We start from the raw sequence: 21,960 nt of genomic DNA on the forward strand, positions 1-21,960 counted from the left end.
ATTTAATATATGTACACAGGGTGTGGTGGCACATGCCTAAATTCCCAGAACTTGGAAGGCTGAGGTAAGAGGATCATCATGATTTCCAGACCAGACTGTGCTACATAGTGAGTTCCAGCCAGTCTGAACTACAGTGTGAGACCCTGTCTGAAAAAACCAAAATGCTTGGCTGGCTTGATAGCTCAGTGGACTAAAGTACCTGCTTAGGCAGAGCGCAGTGACCAGGGTTCAATCCCTGGTGTGCCCTGCGCATACTGAGAAGGCGATTGAGACTGCTCACGTGGTGGTGAGCACCTGTAATCCCAGCGCTTGGGAGGCTGTAAACAGGAGAATCACTACAAGTCCGATCTATGTAGTGAGACCCTGTAGACACTGCCCTAACTATAGAAAAGAAAAGAAAAAAAAAAAAACACAATCTAATAATTAAAAAAAGACATGCAATGCTAACAAGGTTTTTTGTTGGTGGTGTTGGTTAGATGTTTATATATGTGCAATTTGACTTGCTTATCTTGAAATATGGAAAAACAAAAGATCAAGAATAGGAAAGATGAAGAAAAATAAGAAACTTTTTACTACTGAATATCAAGACTTTTTATATAAAAAGTTATGATAATTTAATATATGATGTTTGCATCAAGACAGACAAATTTTCCAATGGAACAGAATAGGCAGCTTAGGAATGAACATTTACATAAATGGAATATTGATATTTGACAAAGTTAGGAAAGATAGGGTTAGTCGATAAATAAAACAGGGGTAAAAGGTCAGTTGTATGTAAAAACTAATATTGGATCCCTTCCTCACATCATTCATAAAAGTAAATTCCACAAAGGAAAAGGATTTAAATGTTAAAAGAAAAGCTAAATTGTGTCTTTGACACAATCATATGAAAGGAACATTGCCAAGTCAAAGACCTATTCATTCTATTCCTACATGAATATACCCAAGAGAGAGATTTTTTTACAGGGGTACCAGTTGGAAATAAGAAAAGACTGGGAATCATGGTAAGAGTTCAGCAGCTGGAGAATGGATTGTTATGTAGCAGTAAATATGAGTAAAATGAAACTTTGCTTAACGCTGATAAATCTTTGTGAAAAGTCCCAGTATTATAGGCAGCTAAATTAAATAAAATTTAATATACAAAGAGGGATTGGGTTCTCAAGGAAGTTGTGAAAAATAGAGACATGGACTTGTGGCTGGAGGCACATGTGAAGACCAGGCCTCAAGATGGAGATGCAACGGTCAGGCCTACATGCTTCTCTAAGGCACAAACATTAAGTGGAAATTATTCTATAATTAGTCGCACTTCCTCCAATAATTCAGTCCAGATAGACATCAATCGCCCAGGTGGGTGACCAGAATGCCTGTTCTTTCCATGTACCCTAAGTGACTCCTCTCCCTATTAGGTCAATGTTAGCTAAGCGGCCATACTTGTAATACTATAGGCTCATTATAGTGTGATGCATATTGTACCAATACTGTGACTTTGCTACTCATGACAAAGGGCCTTGGTGGCAACCCATTTTCTGGGACCTCTCCTTTCTCTCAAGAACTCTCAAAAAACTTTTCTCTTAACTTCCACTGTTCCTTAAAATTCATTCTTTAAACCTGTTTTGAAACTGTTTCATTGCTATTTTATTTTCTCATTAAAATGAATAAAAAAATTAAAAAGGAAAAAAAGAAAAACATTCATTCTTCAATATCAAAAGACACAGACTGGATATATCTAACAGGTTGAGAGTTACATTTCTTCTGTATCACCAGGACGCTAGCTGAAAGTTTAAAAACATGTACATAGTAATCATAAAAAATATTGCTTAGTAATGTATACATGAATGTGAAAGAAAGCAACTTATGTCAATACAAATGCAGGATGGATGTTACTTCCGAGAGTAAGACAGTAAGTAGTACAGTAGAAGTCAGGGACTACTTGCAAACCGTTTGAAAGTTTCCTGGTAATGTTTTAGTTCTTGGGTGGAATGTCAAGTTAAAGAGGGTGTTCGTTATGTTATTTTAAAATCAATCAGCTTAATTTAAGTAGGCCATCCAACGACCAGTGATTGTACATTATTAACTACTTCTGTGAGCTTGAGGCCCATCTTTCCATCAGAGGTCTGTAGCTATGCACTTCCCAGGGGTTTGGGCCCAACCATATTATGGATGACGAAGAGTTTACTCGAGGACAAGAGCAAAATCTCAGCACCCTTAACTCAAGTCCTGTACCTACTCCCACCATACCACAATAATACCACTAACCAATAGTTAGAAATCCTAGAAGAAGGGACAAAACCTAGCAAACAAAAGCGGGAGGGATCACGTGGGACGCCCCCGCCTGGCGCACGGGTGACGTCACCAACCCGCGACCCAGCCATTGATTCCCTACAGAAGGGAGCGGGGCAGCGCGGAGGGGGCGGGCGGGGGGAGGGTCCCGCGGCCGTGGCAGCTTCTGCCGAGGGCGCGTATCCGGAGGAGCTGCGAGATCTGGTAAGATCTGGTAAGAGGCGCCCTCCCCCTCCGCTGCCGCCGTCGTCTCTCAGGGCCCAGCGCTGGGTTGGAGTGGAGGGAAAAAGCGGTGCGGGGTCCCCGGGGGCGCGGCGGGTGGCGAGGGCAGGTGGGGACGCGGCTGGTGGGGACGCGCTGGGCTCGACAGTCCCAGAGGCGCGCGCCGGGGCCGGTGCGGGGGCGCGCAGCTACGGCTGCGCACAGATGCTCCCGCGCTTGTGCCCTCCGGAGCCCGGTAGTGCGTGCCCACGGCCTTGCTTCAGTCCGAGACCCCCGCCGCAGAGAAGGACTGGAGAGCCGGCGCCCGGGCCGGTCCTCCAGTCGGCGCGCCGGCGCCCGTCCCGGGCTTGTCCTGGCGCCCCTGCGTGCCCGCCAGGGAAGGTGTAGGCGGCCCGCTGCGGGGTCGCGCGGTGCGCTGTGTCCGGGCGGCCCTGGTGCGGGAGGCCTAGTTGCGTCACCTCCTTTCCCTTCTTCAGTTTAGTTTGGTTCTTATGTTGTACTAGAGGGTTAGACGGCCCAGGGTGTTCTGTGTTGGTGTCACAGTTTGGGAAACTTGCCTTCCAGAAAGGGATCCCTGTCATGAGATTTTGAATGCTGCTGGGGGAGGGGTGCAAGCTCCGAGGTAGCGGCGTCAGAGCTGCTGCGGGAGGACGCCCGCACTTGGAGGCCTCAGAGCGGCCGAGCCCGAGACGGAGCAGGTCGTAGGGGTCAGGAAGGCAGGAGCGTTGTATCATCGACAAGTGTGGAGGCAGGATGCCAACCTTACCGTCTACCAAAGAGCCCTTGTGCCCATCGTTTTAAAGACCCTAAAGTGCCTTGGTGCGTATTTGTAAACAGGTGAGTGCTTTCTGCACAAGAGGCAGCTAAATAGGCAGAATCTGGAGTCATGTCTGTCACTTAACAGTATGTGACACTGAGTTAACGTCTACTTTTGCTTGGGTTATCGAAAACATGAAGATAATTATACTTACCTTGTAGAGTTGTCAGAATTTGAAGTGTCTAACTATTATTAGTAAGGACACAGTAGCAAGCACTTGAACTGGTTCTAATGAGGAAGAGTTTTGAATGGTATAGCTGCTTCAGGGGGCAGGAGATCTTTACACGGAGGGGATGTTTGTTATTCTGCTAGGTATGTTAAAACAGACTTGAGGTTAGGATCTTAACCCATATTCTGTCCACGGTAGACAACATAAAACTCGAGAAACGAAAAGAGGTTAAGACCTCACAATTCTATCAATAATAGCATCTCTTTGTTATTTTTTAAATGTTTGACATTGTGTCAGGCACTTTACATATGGTGTTTTATTTTGTTTTTTTAATTCCCAGTACTGGGGATTGAATCCAGGACCTTCACACTCAGCTATATACTCAGCCCTACTCCCCATTTAAGGCTTTTTTTTTTTTCTTTTCTTTTCTTTTTTTTTTTTTTTGAGACAAGGTGTTGCTGTAAGTCACTAGGCTGCCTAGGCTGCACTCACACTTGAGATGCTTCTGCCTTAGCCTCGCAAGGTGTTGGGATTATACGTATGCACCAACATAACTGACTGCACTAATTAGATTTTTTTTTCCTGGTACTGGGGATTGAACTCAGGACCATGTGCTTGCCAGGCAGGTGTCTATGCTACTGAGCTATCTCCCTACTCCTTGCATTAATTTATTAAATCCCTTCAGGAATCTAGTACAATGAATATCCCCATTTTGCAGATGCAGAGGTGAGTGTTGGCCAAGGTCTTGACACTAATTAATGCCAGAGACTGAACTTGACCCAGACCATCCATAGAGCAGTGTGATTTGGGTCTTGTTCTCAGTGACTGCTGTTCATGGGAGTGAAGGGGGTGGGGAGTGGGGGTGCGGGAGGAGGCAGAGCAGGCAGAGATGTTTCCCAAACATTTGATGCTAGGGTGCTCTCCAGAAAATAGCTCAAGATCCAAATTTAACAGTGCTTCAAGATTTTTTTCTTCTTTCCACTGAGTGTTTACTAAATGCCTACTGTGTACTCACAGTCCCAGCAATGGTGTGCCTAGGCCCACCAGCCCTTTCTTTTCTCTTGGTCCTCTACACTGTTTATGCTCCCCTACACCCATGGTCTTGTGACCAACTGATTACAGTTTTCCAATATGTGAACAACAAAGTCTGAGCCTTAGGTTTCTAGTGATCTCTTGAGGTACAATACTTTGTTGAGGTATAAAGCTGTTAGATTTGGACCTTGAGCTATTTTCTGGAGTGCACCAGAGGATTGCTTGGCATTAAGGAGAAATAATTCAGAATACTAAGTTTCTTTAAAAATCAGATGTTTGGGAAAGATCTCTGGCTGTTCTGCACTAATATGGAAATAGTAAACTAAACATGATTTGCTTGGTGTTTTTGGTCATCTATATCATGTTTTTCACTAAAAATGAGCTATGGCTGTGTAGCGATTGATTGATTGATTGATTGATTGATTAATTGATTGATTGGATACAGGGTATCACTGCATAGTTCAGACTCATAGTGACCCTCCTGTCCCAGCCTCCCCAGTGCTGGGATTACAGGCATATGCCCATGGTACACCCTGGGTTCCGGGACCAGCACAGCATGCTGTACTGGGGATCGAACTCAGGTCTTTGTGCTTGCCAGGCAGGCACTTAGGCTGCTGAGTTATCTCCTCAGCCCTATTTATTTTGATACCAGGGATTAAACTCATGACCTTATGCTTCCCAAGCAGGTGCTATGGTGCACAGCTATATCTCTGACCCCCAAATTACCATTCTCTTCTCTCTTCCCTTCTCTCTCTCTCTCTCTCTCTCTCTCTCTCTCTCTCTCTCTCTCCAAGATTTGAAAGTTCACCAGAGAAAACTGACTTACATAAACATCCTTCAGTTTTGCTACCCAGAGAGCTCTGATTATATTTCTGGACTATTCTAGATGCCTTGAGGCCACCTGTCTTAATGTCTTTATTAGACTCAATGAGAGAGACCCTCTGACATCTGTCCTCCCTTTTCCTTTGTTCCATACCCTTGTTCATACACAAAGTGAAGCTTTTCCTCAAAAGTGGGTACATTAATCCAGTTGCAAATAACAGGAACTTAATATAAACTAACTTAAGCAAAAACTTGTTCCCCTTTGATCATTTAACTAGAAAGTCCAGAGTCATGCATTAAGCATGGCTAGATCCTGGGACTGAAATGATATCATAAGGGCTCCCTTGGCCCTGCCTCCCTCTGCTCCTTTTTGGTTTATTGCTTTTTCTACACTACTAAAAATGATTATTAACAGCCAAGTCCATGACCATGTAGCTCTCCTTCAGCATTGTAAACTAATCATTGTGAACAAAGCAGTAGGGGTCCCATGGCTGGAGAGATCTGCAGCACAAGCCCACACATGCAATGAAGAGCTATGCTGCTCTCCATAACCATGTAGAGGACACGTGAAAGGGGCAAGTATAGAGGGACTCAGGTGGCTGCTGTAGGTGTGTGTGCATGCGCACGCACATACACTCAGGTGTACTCATATCTCACTTCTTTGAGCCTTTCTATAGCCCTCTGCTTGGAATGACTCACCTAGTTTTGTTTATACATCACATATGATTTTGTGATAGCACTTGTCATTTGCTCTGTCCCTTCCATGCCTTTGCACTTGCTGTCAGGTGAGCCTTTCCTACTGCTTCCTTTGGCTGATCCTTTTAGATTCAGTTTGCACTTCTCCCAGAAGGCTTCCTTGGCCCCTTTTGAGCCAGGCCATGAACCCTTTCTTGTGAAGAAGCACTTGAACACTATGCTATTGTAGGTTTTATTTCTGTTGGATAACTGCTTACTGTAGACAGAGTCCCTGAAGGACATAGGTGTTCTTTGCGTTGTATTCCTTAGTACCATTCTTAACCAGTATTATTTCTTTTCATAGCCATTACAGCCAGCTGGCATTGCATATGGATCATCACTTGCCTCTCTTCATGAGAACAATGAAGAAAATAATTTTGCCTTGTTTATTATCTCTAGGGTCTAGGACAGTGCCTGGCATATAGAAGTTGCTCAGTAAATATTAAGTGAATGAATGAAAATCTGCCCCCAGGAAAAACATGCTGGCATTGTCTTGATGAAGATTACAGTCTGCATAACAGATACAGTCTCACTGTAATGCTCTGAAACTCAAGGGCTGCAGGCCATCCCAGGAAGGTTGAAGCTCTCTTCCCAGGTCAGCCCCAAGGAGAAGCCAGCTGGAAATTCCACTCTGTGTGATACTTCATTCCCCTGAAACCTTGTTGAACTTTGTGTTGAGATGGAGTTTCACTCTGTTGCCCAAGCCAGCCATGAACTTTTGGGCTCAAGTGATCCTTCTTCCTCAGCCTCCCACTAGTTGAGGTAAAGGTGTAAACCATCCCTCCTAGTCCTTTTCTGAACTTTGATGGGTTTGGATTACGGATTTTTCTATGTCTTGTTTTTTTGTGTTTTTTTTCTCCTGAAGTTTTTAATTATAAAAACATTTCCTCAAGCACTTACAATGTGCTGGGCACTGTTCTGAGACCTTTATAAATAACAGGATATTCTTAGGCTGAGGTTTTGGGATCAAGGATTGTGAACTTTGGGGCCAGGGAGATAGCTTAGTGTAATAAGGTCCTGAGTTCGATCTCTGGTGCCCCCCCCCCAAAAAAAAAAGATTGTGAACATTAAAACTCATTCTTTTAAAATACCAAAACACTCAAAAAAGGTTTTAAAAGAAAAAGGAAGGCAGAAGAGAGGAAAAGTTATAAAAGAAATAAGACTTCTTCATTGATTTCATCTCTCCCTCTAGAAGTACAACAGTTTATAATGGCCTAGTTTCATTAGGTCTGAGACTCATAAATACATAGTATGTTGTCAGAGGTGTTTAGTTTTCAATCCAACCCAGCCTTGCTATGCCCTTGGGTCTGCAACTGGCCTTGTCCATCACTGATAACAGTTACCTGGGGTATAACCCATTGCTGTCCCCAGGGCAGAACCACCCCATCCTGGGCTGTGTGGCAGAGATTTTGAGATGCCCTTCTGGACCAAGAGGCTGTTCTGAGTCTAATTTCTGCACCCCCTCAGGGAGGGTTCAAATCCACATCCTGAGGCCTTGACAAAGATTATCCATCTTCTGGTTTTGTTTTACACCTTAATTTAGAAGAAACCTCCAACCACACGAACAGCAAAGGAAAAATACCCTTTTTTAAAAAATTATACAAATTAGTAATTACGATGAGAGGATTATGGCCAGTCCTGGTGTCTGAGTGATTCCCAGGGTCCAGCAAAGGGATGAAGTTTCCAGAGCTCTGAAGACAAGGGGTAACACACCAAAATATGGACTCATTTTCTACTCCACCTTCATTGGCTGGGCAGCTGCCAAGAACAAAGGCCACATCTCCCGATACCTGGCAAACAAGTGCAGTATTGCCTCCAGAATTGATTGCTTCTCTGAGGTACCCACCAGTACCCACCAGTGTGTTTTAGTACCCACCAGAAGCTTTGAGAACAAGTTGAGGGGCACCTGTCCTTCTATGAGACTGGGGAGATTCCATGGAAGAATCTGAATGTTATGAAGGAGGTGATGGTTCAGGCAGAGGAAGCTGCTGTTGAAACCACCAGGAAGCTGGAGAAATAGGAGAAGCACTTAAAGAAGGAAAAGAAGCAGCTGGCTACACTGGCCACTCTGGCATCTTCACAGAATAGTAGTACTTCAGAGGAACATGAGGAGACACAGGAAAAACGCAAAAAGAAAAAAAGGAAAAACTCGAGGAGGCTCCTCGGGAGAACAGAATGGATAGTCCATCTGTCTCTATTTTGGAACCCAAGAAAAAGAAATCTTTTTCCAAGGAAGAGTTGATTAGTAGCAACGTGGAAGAGACAGCTGGTGGCAGCCCAAGTTCACCCAAAAAGAAGAAATCTTCACCCAAGGAGGAAACAGCTAGTGAACCAGAAGAGGAAGCCAGAGGTGTCCCCAAGAAAAAGAGAAAATTGTCTTCCAGGGAAGAGCCAGTCAGTAGTGGGCCTGAGGAGGCTGCTGCCAACAAGGGCAATACCAAGAAAAAGCTTCAAAGAACATCCCAGGAGGATAAGAATGGACATTCCCTGGGGGTAGGAGTCGGGAGTGCCCCAAGGTGATGTTTCCTGTCTCATGCCCTAAATCCCAGTCAATAAAATCAATTCCACAAAGTCAGTAAAAAAAAACCAAACAAACAAAAAAAGATGAGAGGATTATTACATTTTCCAAATATGCAAGCTCTAGTTTCAACCCAGTTATAGTAACACACTGTTGGAGTACATAGTCCTGATTTGCTTCCTAAAAAGTAAATACAACTTGAGAATCTTTTTTCCAAAATGCGTGGCGTCAGAATTGTTTTGGATATTGCATTTTCTCAGACTGGAATATTTTGTGCAGCCACACATGTAATGCATTATCTTGGGAATGGGGCCCATGACAAAACATGAAGTTTTATTTATGTTTCATATATGTCTTATATACATAACCTGAATGGAGTTTTATACAATATTTTAAAGTAATTTTTGTGCATGAAGCAAATTTCATGGTGTGGAATTTGGTGGCAACATGTCAGAGCTCAGAAGTTTGAGGATTTTCAAAAGAATTATGATGCACTGTGTACAAGTACCTAGTCCCCACGATGACTGTAATCATTCTGTACTGCCCGCATACACTCATAAGAATAAAAATTAAAAGAAAGCTTTGGGATTTTGGAATATTGGATTTCAGATGTTTGGATGAAAGATGCTCAGCCTGTACCAATTCCCATTCACTGTGAATCTCTTGTACCGAGTCCTCTTCTGAATTGTGCACCTTTTTAAATTAAAAAGGCAAATCTAGGCTAAATTGAAAATGGTATCTCATTTTAATTTGCATTTTTTATTGTGATTAAGTGAGCTTTTTGCATACCTTTAAGCACTTTTTCTATTTTCAAAGTTGTCTATTTAGTGCATTTAACTGGTTTTTAAATAAGTTATACAAATACTCTAAAAACAAGAATGTATATCTATCCCCCATTGTAAAAGAAAAGCCATATTTGCTGTGTTTTTCCAGCTTACTGTTTGCTATCTCATTTTGGCTTTACAGTTAATCATAAAAAATTATTTTTCCTTTTTCTGTAGACAGAATTCATCCTTTTTTATTTGTTCTTTTGCTTATAATCTTAATGTTTTTTCCTCACTCAATACTCTATTTTTACCTGACTTTAAAAGCTAATACTAAGGGCTGGCCAAATAGCTCAGCAGATTAAAGTGCCTTCAAGCAGGCACAGGGGCTGGGACCAATCCCTGGGCCTGCCATGCTGGACCCACCCCCGGGGCATGCTGAAATGGCAATTGAGACTGGGCATGGTGGTGTATGCCTGTAATCCCAGCTCTTGGGAGGCTGTAAACAGGCAAATCACGGCAAGTCCAATGTAGCAGTGAGACCCTGAATATCCTGTAGACCCTTCCGTTCCCTAAAAATACCAAAATAATAATAATAATAATAATACTCAGTTTCATTTCAGGTTTTAACAAGATATTTGATTTTAAAAATATTTAATACTTTAAATTCACTTTTAACTAAATGTCTATGTTTTTAAAATGTTTACATGTTTTAGAAAATAATTTATCAGAATAGCAAAGCATACTTCAAACTGAGGTGCAAATAGAGATGCACTCTGATTTAGCACAGTCTATGATGTCGTCCAGCTTGATGGTGGTGTGAAGTCTGGATGTGTTCAGTAGAATCCATTCTTCCAATGTGAATTTTTTATCTTTTCCTGGGCTAGGGATTTGTGCTTCCACAGTCAGCAATTCTGGGCCCCTGCAGTAGCAGCAGCAGCAGGGTTGGCTGTCTATCAACCACAGAAGGAGGAAGGGAAACAGGCAGTCAGTGTTGCTAAACTGTGACATTCAGTAGGGTGGATATATTAAGTGCATTCTCTCCTTACAGTGTTCCTCTTGGGATAATTTATTAATTTATAACCCCATCTTAAGTGAGGGGCATGTATTTCTCAGAATTTTTCAGTTTCCATACTTGCTTCAGGGAATGATATTTATCTATAACCCCAAGTTTAAAGAATATAGTTAAGATGGTGCTCCTTCCTTACTATTTTAAAAACTGTTATTGAAATATAATTATATATGTACCTGATACACAAGATTTATGGGTACTTTTTATGTATTTTGACATGTTTACCCACCTAAAAAGTAAAATAAAATGTAGCCATTAATATCAAGATCAAGAAATAAAAGCATTTTCATAACTCTAGAAAGTTCCCCTGTACCCCTTCTTATCCTCAAAGGCTAACCTGTTCTGAGGTTTTATCACTATAGATTTTTCCTATTCTCAAATTTCATGTAAACAGAATTACACACTTGGTGCTTCTCTATGGCTTCCTTTAATGAGGTTCAGCCATGTTATAGACATCAGTATCCACTATACAAATATACACCACATTTATTCATCAGTTGACAGACATTGGGTTCTACTTTTTGGCTTTGTAAACTAAAGCTGTATAAACACTCTTTTTACCTCCTGTATTCTATTGAAAAAAAAAAAAAGATACAACCATCTTTAAAGTTATACTTCAGTATTGTTAAGTATATACACATTGTTTTTTTTAAATTTTTTTTAATTTATTTATGTGTGTGCGTGCGTGTGCGTGGCCAGCTCAGCCCACCAGGGGGCGGGGCTGGCTGGCATGTGGTGCTGGGGGATTGAACCGCGGTCCCTGTGCTTTGCCAAGCTTGTTCTAAGTAGGTGCTTTAGACCACTAAGCCATCTCACCAGCCCCATATACACATTGTTGTGCAGTGCATCTCACAGAAAGTTTTCATCTTGTTAACCTAAAACTCTGTATCCATTAACACCATCTCTTCTTTTTCCCCTCCCCAGACTCTGGTTCTATGAGCTATTTTGTTTTGTAGGTTGTGAGAATTGAACCAGGGGCCTCATGCATGCTACATAAATGCTCTATTACTAAGCTAAGTTCCAGCCCTTTGTAAATATTCTCTTATAAGACAGGCTTGCTACGTTTCCCATGCTGGTCTCTAACTTGCTATCCCTTTCCTCCAGAGTAGCTGGGATTGTAGGCATGCCATACCATGCCTGGCTCTATGAGCATGCTTTGTTGTTGCTGTTGTTTGTACTGGGAATCAAACTCAGGACCTCATGTTTGCCAGGCAGGCACTGTGCCACTGACCTAAACACCCAGCACTCTATGAGCACTCTGTTAGTTTTTTGTACTGGGAATTGAACTCAGGACCTTGCACTTGCCAGGCAGGCACTTATGCCACTGAGCTATATCCTTGGCTCTTCTATGAGCATTCTTGTACAAGTCTTTTTGAAGCCACTTTCATTTTGTGATGGTCAGCACTAGGAATATAATTACTAGATTAGCCTTAGAAGAAAATTCCCAAATGGATGTACTACATTACATTCCCATCACTAATGTATGTGAGTTCTACTTGCACCATATCCTCCTCAACATTAGATATTGTGAGTCTTTTTATGAACCAGTCTGACAGCTATGAAGAAGTATCCTGTGGTTTTGTCAAACTTTCAGTCATTTACGTGGTTCTAACTAGATTATGAGCTTTATAAGTATCTTTTTGTTAACCTTTTTTGGAAAGGTGCTAGGACCTTGAGCTCAAGGTCTCCACTTTATTTTAAAAATAAAATAGGTGTGGTGGTGCATACCTGTAATCCCAGCACTCAGGAGGCTGAGGTAGTAGGATTGTTGTGAGCTCAAGGCCAACCTGAACTGCGTAGCAAGACCCTGTCTCAAAAAGACAAAAAATAAAATAAAAATCGTAGAAATCTACTAAAAAGCAAGTAATATCTCAGGTAAAGCCAGTGTCTTAGTTACTTTCTTGTTGCAGGGACAAAATACCTGATACAAGTTAAAGGAGGAGAAGTTTATTTTGGCTCACTGTTTGTAGTGATTTCAGTTATAGTCAGCTGTCTCTAAGGCAAGATGGCATGGCAGGGGACAGTCCATGGCAAGGTAGACAGGAAGCAGAGCAGCGTCAAGGGAGAAGGAAAGATGTATATATACCCTTTCAGGCACTGCCCATAGTAACCCACCTCTTCTCTCTAGGTTTCATCTCCCAACAACACATCTAGCTAGAAACCCATCAGTATCACACACCCATGATCCATTCACCTCTTGAAAGCCTCATCTGTGGGCACATCAGCTTTGGGAGATCATCTAGATATGAACTATAACATTCTGCCCCAGATGCCCCAAAGACTCATGCACATCCTTTTATGCAAAATGTGTTTAGTTGTGTCTAAGTGTTATCAAAGTCCTAATGGTTTTAGCATTGCTCAGAAGTCAGGTCAAATACACCTTTGAGATTTAAGGCAAACTCTTAGCTGAGAGGCCCTATAGAAATGAAAAACACTTCCAACATACGATGATACAAGGTATACATTTCTGTTCCAAAAAGTACAAATAGGGGTATAATCAGGTGGCACTTTTTAGAAGCAGCTCACTAAATAAAATTACTAGGTTTTGGGGATGCTCTTCTCTTAATTTCCAGGTCTTTCTCATCTCAAACCAAATTGAATAAGACAAGCAAAAATGGTGACAGAATTTATTTGAAAAAGTGAGATTAGAGGGTAAGGGGGAAAACTAGCTCTGTAAAGTGAACTTGAGCTGAAGAAAAGAGGAAAAGTTAGAAGCGAATCACAGGGGAGATGGCTCAGTGGAATAAGCACTTCCCTGGCACGCACAAGGGTCTGAGTTCAATCCCCGGTTGAAAAAAAAAAAAAAGAAGAAGAAGAGGAAGAAGATCATGAAGAGGCATAATAGCAAGCTCTTTTTTTTTTTTTTTTTTTTCAGAACTGAGGATTGAACTCATAATAGCAAGCTCTTCATGATATCGGTGTCCTTATAGTCCATACATATCTCATGGAAACCTAAGAGGTCTATAGATGGGGCCTTGTGGATTATTTGGTGTGTGTCATGGGATCTTGTACTTGACAGGTCCCACTAATTCCCTCAGCCAGCTTTTCCACACCTTACCTTACTTCATTTTCCCCAAGAATCATAAATCCCATCATTCTTTATGGGCTTTTGAGGGAGTGAAGGTAGCTGTCTTCTGTAGCTTCTTTGAGTTGGAAAGGGATATAGACCCTATCTGTTGGAGATTATGTGCTCACCAACTATCTTGAGGTACTGTGGCTCACTGGCTGTGTTTGAGAAGAAAAAAAAAAAAGATCTGTCAGAAGACAATGGGGGGGGGAGAAAAAAAAAGACAATGAGGAAAGAGTTAGTGACTATCAAGTTACCTGTTTTGAGAGGAGAAAGAAACTTTACTATTAGCCCAAATATGATAAGATGCAGGTCAGATTTCCATGTTTCCTGTAGAGAAAAATATATGTTAAAGAAGAGTGTCAGATCCATGATTCTAGCAAGATCCTGATTGCTTATCAAACAGTACTGGAATCTTGCTTTTTGGAAAGAAATTTCAAGTTTTGAGGCTCACAGGTGTAACTTCCTGCAAAATTCTGTTCCCATACATTTGGATAGTTGGTTGTACTTGGCCAGATTAATGAGATTATTTTGTAAAAGCCTCTTCTGGGGTGATCTTGTTCTTTAGATAGTTTGGAAGGAACTGGCTTTATTTTAGAATGATGAATCCAGTTATCTATGTCACTTTTACTTCAGTGGATATGGCAGGTATCACTGAAAAGAGAGGACTTTGCATTTTAGCTTCATTTGGTCAGTGGGTATTCCTTGTCTCCAAGCATATAGGAGCACTTGGTCTCCAGGATGGGCATAGTGCTCCCAGTGGGCCAGGAGCTGACAAAATTCTTTTCCCAATACATTTGGATAGCTGGTTGTATTTGGCCAGATTAATGAGGTATTTTGTAAAAGCCTCATGGTCTCTGGGTCTAGTATCATATCAGAGGCTTTCAAATGGGCTCAAACTTAGGCTGGTTTTGGGCATGTTATGCAGCCTCACGAGTATTATTGGCAGCAATTACAGTGAGGATTCATACATCTCTTGGCAAAGTTTTGCAGAGCTCACTTTAGGGTCTTGTTGGCTTTCTCTATCTTTCCAAAAGATTGAGGCTGCCAAGTACAACAGAGGCATTACTTTATTTCTAAAGCCTTTAGCACTTCCTTTATTTGGGTGGTTAAAAATAAAAAAAGTCCATTGTCACTGTAGAGAGACTAGAGCAGTCCAAATCTGGGGATTATTTCTTTAAGAAGTACCTTGACTACCTCTGTAGTCTTTTCTGAAAGGGTAGGAAAGGCTTCATTCCAGCCTGCAAAAGTATCACTTAGGACAAATATCTGCTTAAATCCTCTATATGGTGGCATATGGGTAAAGTCCAATCCTCTCCAGGGTACTGTTACTTTCCTCTGTGATTTTAATAAAGGAGGTGGTTTGGACTTACCCAGGTTATTATAGGCATAAGAGTGGGCAAGTTTTATAGACCTGTTGGGTGGTTGTTACTAGTCCTGGTCCTGTGAAAACTCGAGTGACTATTTCCAGTGTAACATTTCTTCTCATATGGAAGGAATCATGAAATGTTTTTATAGCCTATCTCTTGAGGAAGGACCAGTTTTTCTAAATACCACCAGAAAAGAAGGTGAAAAAAAGGTGGTGGGGGGATACCTCCAGTTACGTTTTAATTTCCTGTTGTCTTAAAGCGCATTTATCTTCCTGGGAGATATAGAGGGAATAGTTCCATAGGGCCTGGGAATCAAGCTACAGTCCTTAAGTGGCTGTAAGGCTGTCCTTTTTGTTTCTGTATCAGCCTTTGATTTCCAAGGAGATGTCAGACATATCTTAGTGCTCTTAACAGTGCATAACTGTGGCCTGCTTGGGAAGATGGACTGCCTCTAGGAGTTATAGAATTTCCTGCCTTTGCCACCTTTCAGTGTCTTTCCTGGACAAAGCTACTTCTTTCAGTGACTTCTGTCACTGCTTCTCAGGGTCTTAGAGTGGTAGGTCATTGCTGTGCTGACTTGTACACAGCACAGGCTTACTTCTGGGTAGAGAAACAGTAAAAATGTCTGATTAGGGGTCCCTTCTACCTCAATTGTGGCTATAGATCCAGAAGAGGGTTTTCTAGAGTACTGAGGACCCTTTCCAGGATGTCAATTATCAGGGACTCCTGCAGTGAGTCCCTGATGTCCAGCCTGGAGTTATACATGACAAGAAAAAAAAGAGAAAGAGGAGAGAGAGAAGCGAAGCGAAGCGAAGCGAAGAGAAGAGAAATTGCAATGAAAGATAGCTCTGGGATAATCAGTGTTCTCTGGAAACAAAGAACAAGGATCACCAGTTAGCCATTATTTCATTAGTCAGTGCAGTGGGATGGGTACAGTGCTTTTTCTGGAACAACACAAGTAGAGGTTGAATGGGCAAGTTTAACATCATAAGGGAAACAAGTTAAGATTCATCCCCATAGCTGGGTACTAATTTTCCCTATGTTGTCTTCAGCCGACTTCATCCTGCTCCATGAGTTTCATGGCCTTATTGATAGGAAGCAGAATTTCCACATTTGAAAACTGGCCCAGAAGGCTAGGTAAGGAGGGCCTCCGATAGATTCTATGTCAATTTATGGTTTGTGGTCCCCACCATTTCTCCCTTTTTGTTTTTATAATTGCAGCAGTTGAAACACCATACAAGCTATAATAGTCATCATAGTTTTTATGAGTTTGTGGGAAGCCTTGCTGTATGCAAGCCTCCTTCATTGTCTTCTTTAGTTGCCCCATGTTATAGGTTTTTTTGGTAGCTTTCCTAATCTCAATACTTTCAATGTTGGGGACTTTCCTCCAGAGTCATACTCAAGAATACTTGCACCATAGGGCCAGAGAGGAATAGGCTCCACCACAGTGCTGGGATGTTCTTCTCTCCATGGTCATGCATACTGGGAGGTTGGCCTTAATGGTGTCTGTTGTCTGTTAACACAAGCATACCATCAATCCATGTTATTAACTACATTGGATGATCCCATCTTTCTGTTCGGATGTCTTTTTATATGACTTGAACCCTGGGCATGTTTGTCAGATTTGTAGTTTTGCCAGTGAAATTCTGAGGGATGGCTTTTACTTTCTTCAACCAGGTTTAAAAATTTAAGGTAATGATAGCAAGGTTTAATTTTTCATGTGGAGATAACCACCATATTTCTTCTTTTTGCGTTGTAATTATTTTTTAAAGAAAGGTGACTATGTGGGTCTAAATAACTTAGCTATCTATAATACTCCCCTCTGAAGAAATATTCCTAACTGGTTAGGAGAGAATGGTTGTAGATTCTATCTTAAGTGTTGGAATGGTGAAGGTTTGATAGAAGGGAAGATTGTCACCAAGAGCCTTCTCCAGAGAGCTAATCTAATGGACCTCAGAAGAATCATGTTCTAGGTTAGTTATGAATTGTTATAAATTTTATTGTAACTTACTCTTTTTTTTCCGGAACCGGGAACTGAACGCAGGCCCTTGTACTTGCCAGGGAAGCACTTATTCTACTGAGCCATCTCCCCAGCCCCGTAACTTATTCTTAATAATCCATAACAGTGGTCAGTTACTGGTATAACTGACAACTTCCAGAAGTTAGTGATTGAAGCCTCTTCCTATGTCTAGCTTGTTTTTTGTTTGTTTGTTTGTTTGTTTGTTTGTTTTGTGGAACCGGGGATTGAACTCAGGTCCCTGTGCTTGCCAGGGAAGCTCTTATTCCACTGAGCCATCTCCCCGGCCCCTAGCTTGTTATTATGACATTGTTTTATATATCTTTTCGTTATATTTTTCTGCTACATGTTCAAGACCAAGTTGAAAATGTATTAATAAAATTAACTTCTTGCTATCTGTCAAGGCCAGTTGTCTCCTCATGTTTTACCTTGGAACTATGTGTGTTAAATGGGAAACTTAAAAACATGGGAGACTTTTTCCCTCTTGTGACCTGCGTTTGGCACATTGTTTGCTGTATTTGTCCCCTGGGATTGAACAGTATTCTTGGTCGGGAGGCTGTGTAACTCACTAGAATTGTAGGATGTTGCAGAAGATTTTCTCATGTTCTGGGTTCTCATTGACCTTGAAGGGCCAAGGCCAAAATATTGGCAGTCTTTTTAGTCCTGTTACCTTTCTGGCTTTGGTCTCCAAACCTCAGTTGTTGAACACCCAGAAAACAGTATCAGTGACATTAGCGTTGTAGTAAGAGCAATGAGCTTAATTATTATAATTTTATCTGGATAGCAAGCATTTTGAAATATGAAGTATAGCCAGAAGACTGTTACTTCTTACAACCATTGTTGCCCTAATTGAATCCCTGTATAGTATGACAGTTATAATTTATATTAGTATAGTTATAATTTATAAAGAAACTTGAGATCAAAAGCCATACATAATATTTTAGCATGATAATCATGATGATACTATTTTTGTAACACTTAAATCTCCATTTCGGTATAGCCTTTTTAGTCAGTCATCTCTGTCTAATACATAAGAAACTCTCAGCTAATTTATTGTCTTTTAACAGAATGTCATTGAAGAAATTTGCCATATTGTCTGGACTGTTTAATACCTATACATCTCTAAGTGTAATAACACTATATAATAAATACATCATAGAAGCTCCCCTCCTTTTTTCTTTTATTTTTTTTAATTTTTTTTTATTTTAGGGAAGGGTCTACAGGGTTCACAGGGTCTCACTATTATATCAGACTTATATTGATCTGCCTTTGTACAGCCTATCAAGAGCTGGGATTACAGGCATGCACTACCATGCCCAGTTCAGCATGCCCTGGAGGCAGGGCTGGCACTGCAGGCCCAGAGATCAAACCCCTGGCCCCCTTGAAGGCACTTTAATCCCCTCCTTTCTTAAATTTATTTTTTTAACAGGTGGTTTCTTGTAGGTTTCACATATACATCATATTGTAAATAGCTGGATCACAAGAAAGGCAAATATATAAATCTAAAAGAAAAGGCTTGTCTCTATAATATCAGGGTTTTTTTAATTTTAGAAGACCTATATATCTGGAAAGCATAAATACATTTCATACAGCAAGAGATTAGCTATAGTGAATTGTCATAGCCATGTGAAAACTTTTGTTTCTTTTCTTCTTCTTTTTTTTTTTTCAGAACCAGGGATTAAGCTGAGGCAATTGCACAGACAAGCGTGTATTCTACTGAGCTATCTCCCCGGCCCTGAAAACTTATGTTTCTTAATTTAGTTTTGCACCACAGCATTTTTTTTTTTCAGTCAGACAGGTAATGTGCCCACGTTGTAACAAGGTTTGAAGGAGGCACATCTCATACATAAGGCATGAACACCCAATCATCATGCTCATGAGCCGAAGGATCACAACAGCATTTTTTAATGAGAAAATCTTTTATTTTATTTACCTAAAACTTAACCTTTTAGGACTGGGAAGATAGTTCGGCAGTCTGAGCACCTGTCTGGCAAGTGCAAGGACCCAGGTTCGATCCCCAGTACCACATGTGTGCCAGCCCCCAAACTGGGTATAGAGGTGCATGCCTGTAATCCCAGCACTAGGGAGGCTAAGACAGGAGGATCTCTACGAATCTTAGCTACACAGCGAGACCCTATACCAAATAAATGAAAAATAAAACAACCTTTTGATGAAGACTGATGTAAATATACCACAATAATGTATTTAATGTTTATAGGGGTGTCTCCCCTAGGGCTATAGGAACTACTGGAACCTTCTTAATGAACAAAAGCTGAAATAAGATTTTTCTAGGCAGCTGCTCTTTTATTGACCAAGGAGAGTCCTGTCCAACAGCTCATCCTAAGGGATGCTTATATAACTATCTTAACAAATTTTTGATGACGTGAGAAACAGATTGTAACAAAAACATTATTGCCGTTTTATTAGCTCATGCAGTGGGAAGGGTACAGTGCTTTCCCTGGAACAGCATGGATATGGTTGAATGGGCAAGTTTAGCATCACAAAAGAAACAAGTTAAGATTCATCCCCACACCTAGGTACTAATTTTTTTTTGTATTGTCTTTGGTAGACTTCGTCCTGCTCTGTGAGCATCACAGCCTTATTGACTGGGAGGAAGCAGGATTTCCACATTCAAAAACTGGCCCACAAAGCAGAGCAAGGAGGGCCTCAGACAGATTCTGTGTCAGTTTATAATTTTTGATCTCCCAACACTAGAGAAGTACATAAAAACAGAATTAACTAATTGAACTGGTTCATCTATGATGTCCAGGGTTATCCAAGATCCTCAGAAAAGATGGCAATGTGGTCATGAGCATTGCAGGTTCTCCTGGATCTCTTTAGTCATCAGATCAGGAAGTAAAGGTTTTGATTAACTTATGTCAGTGGGGACAGTCAAACTTCCTATACCATCAGTCAGGTGCATCAGCTGCCTCACACACCGAGCAGGTCCCAGATAGAGATTTGGTGCAATATCATGCCTAGTGTCCAGTCCTCTTACACTTTAAACAAACCTAGGTTATTCCTAGGTTTTTCCTTACACAATTTGGATATGTTTAAAGTATTCTCAATTGTAACAGCTATAATCTTAGTCTTTTTCTTTTATTCCTCCTCTGGGCCCCAGTTGTTGAACACAGAAAAGCTTATATGCAACAATTAGACCATAGGTGTCTATGTTCCCATCTGAAGTTTTTATAATTTATGTCTAATATCTGGAGCTGTAAACTAGAATATCATTTCATTGAATGGCAAACAGAAATTGAGAGTCTGGATATAGAGGGATGGAAAAAATGTGATTTTTAAATCTAAGACTGAGACTATTAGTGTCCCCTGGAATTTGAGAGAGAATTGTACATGGATATGTTAGTAGAGGATGGCTTGGAGGGATGGGACCTTTAATGAGTCAGAGGTACTGTATCATTCCCCACTCTTGTGATTACAAAAAGACTCAACACACTTTCTTATCTCTCTGGTAAGAGCAGCTAGTGTATCAAACATCATTCTTACTCCCCCACTAGCATTAGGGCCCTAGTTTGATTTTGTTGAAGGAGGAAGAATACTTCCATGGTGGTTCTTTTCCCCATAGGATGTAATGCTGATGTTATGTTAAAGGCACATTATTGTGATTGTATAATACCCATATTTATTCTTTAGAATGTTTCTATTGATGAATTATTGATTTTTATTTGATGAATTGTATTATGTTAAATAGTACTCAACAAGAAAAACATTTTTAAATAATGTATTTGATTTTTAATATTTAATGAGTATTTTAAAAAATCAAAATTTTCAACATTGACTGGTTTTGGGGGGTACAATGTCTAAAAAAAGTTTCTAATTTAACTACAATGAAAATACCAACAGAGCTCTGCAACATAAATATTTACTTTCAACTGTTACACACAAGGAAGTCTTCCCACATGACAACAGCATGTTCCATGCACACATACCACACTTACACTGACACTACATGTGTTTTGCTTCCCTACCCTTTTTGGAGGACACCATTGACAGTTTGCTAGGTCTCACTGTTTTGTTAGAAGGTTCTTATTATATTGTACACTATGTCGTCAATAGGAACATAGAATATCAATAAAATAAAGTATTAAATTCTTAATATGGGGGGCCTGCCCATTAGCTTAGTTGTTTAAGTCCCTGCTTAAACAAAGGCAGTCAGACTCAGGATACTGTGGTTTGATCCCCAGATCCTCATGCCTTATCAGACCTGCCCTGAAGGCATCCCAAACCAACCAAAAAAAAATCCTCCTGAACTTCTGTGCTGGCCAAATAGCTCAGCGGATTAAAGTACCTGCAAGCAGGTGCAGGGGTTGGGGGTTCGATCCCCAAGCCTGCTGTGCTGGCCCCACCTGTGGGGCGCACTGAGATGGCAATTGAGACTGGGCATGGAAGCATACACCTGTAATCTCAGCTCTTGGGAGGCTGTAAATAGGTGGATCACTACGAGTCTAATCTAGTAGTGAGACCCTGTAGACCCTTCTGTTCCCTAAAAATACAAAAAAGAAAAAAGAAAGAAAAGAAAAGAAAAAAGAAAAGAAAAGAAAATTAGAGGCTGGGGAGATAGCTCAGTAGACTAAGCACTTGCCTGGCAAGCACAAGGGCCTGAGTTCAATCCCCAGTTCCCAAAAAAATAAATAAAAAATAAATTCTTAATGTGTATTGCATGTTTACAATTTAGAATAAACATCCATATTTTCACATCAGCTGCATATCTGCATAAAAACCTGTAAGATAACAACATAAGTGAATTCCTCTGTCAACTACAATGAAAATACCAATGGAATTCTACAACAAACATAATCTTTGCTTCAATTGTCACACCCAAGGCTGTCTTTATACAACAACTGCATGTTACAGTCACACATCTCACATTAATAGCATGTTTAGTTTTCCTTTCCTGTGTGACAGGCCATTCTTGTCACCTTTCATCTTCTGTTTTGTCAGGAGCTTCCTAATATGTTCTACAGTGTGCACTTAGTAGGATAATAGATAACAGTAAAATATTACTTATATAATGAGTGTTTAGAATAGAAATCAAGGGGGGTTTTATTTTTTATTTT

The 21,960-nt window shown here is 40.8% G+C and overlaps 1 protein-coding gene and 1 non-coding gene across 2 annotated transcripts in view; one reads left to right on the top strand and one right to left on the bottom strand.

The window, feature by feature from the left end:
* Positions 1-2,419: 2,419 nt before the first annotated feature.
* Adar (adenosine deaminase, RNA specific) overlaps positions 2,420-21,960 on the top strand; it is a 76,656-nt gene continuing 57,115 nt past the window's right edge. The window contains exon 1 of the mRNA XM_004629805.2: positions 2,420-2,484. The gene's annotated coding sequence lies outside the window, so the exon portion shown is untranslated. The remainder of the gene's footprint in view (positions 2,485-21,960) is intronic.
* On the bottom strand, positions 18,674-18,775 carry LOC111816463. Its single transcript, XR_002820855.1, has one exon. It is a non-coding gene; the product is annotated as a small nucleolar RNA U13 (small nucleolar RNA).

This window comes from Octodon degus, unplaced genomic scaffold (genome assembly GCF_000260255.1).
Source record: "Octodon degus isolate 3935 unplaced genomic scaffold, OctDeg1.0 scaffold00032, whole genome shotgun sequence".
Taxonomy (NCBI): Eukaryota; Metazoa; Chordata; class Mammalia; order Rodentia; family Octodontidae; genus Octodon; species Octodon degus.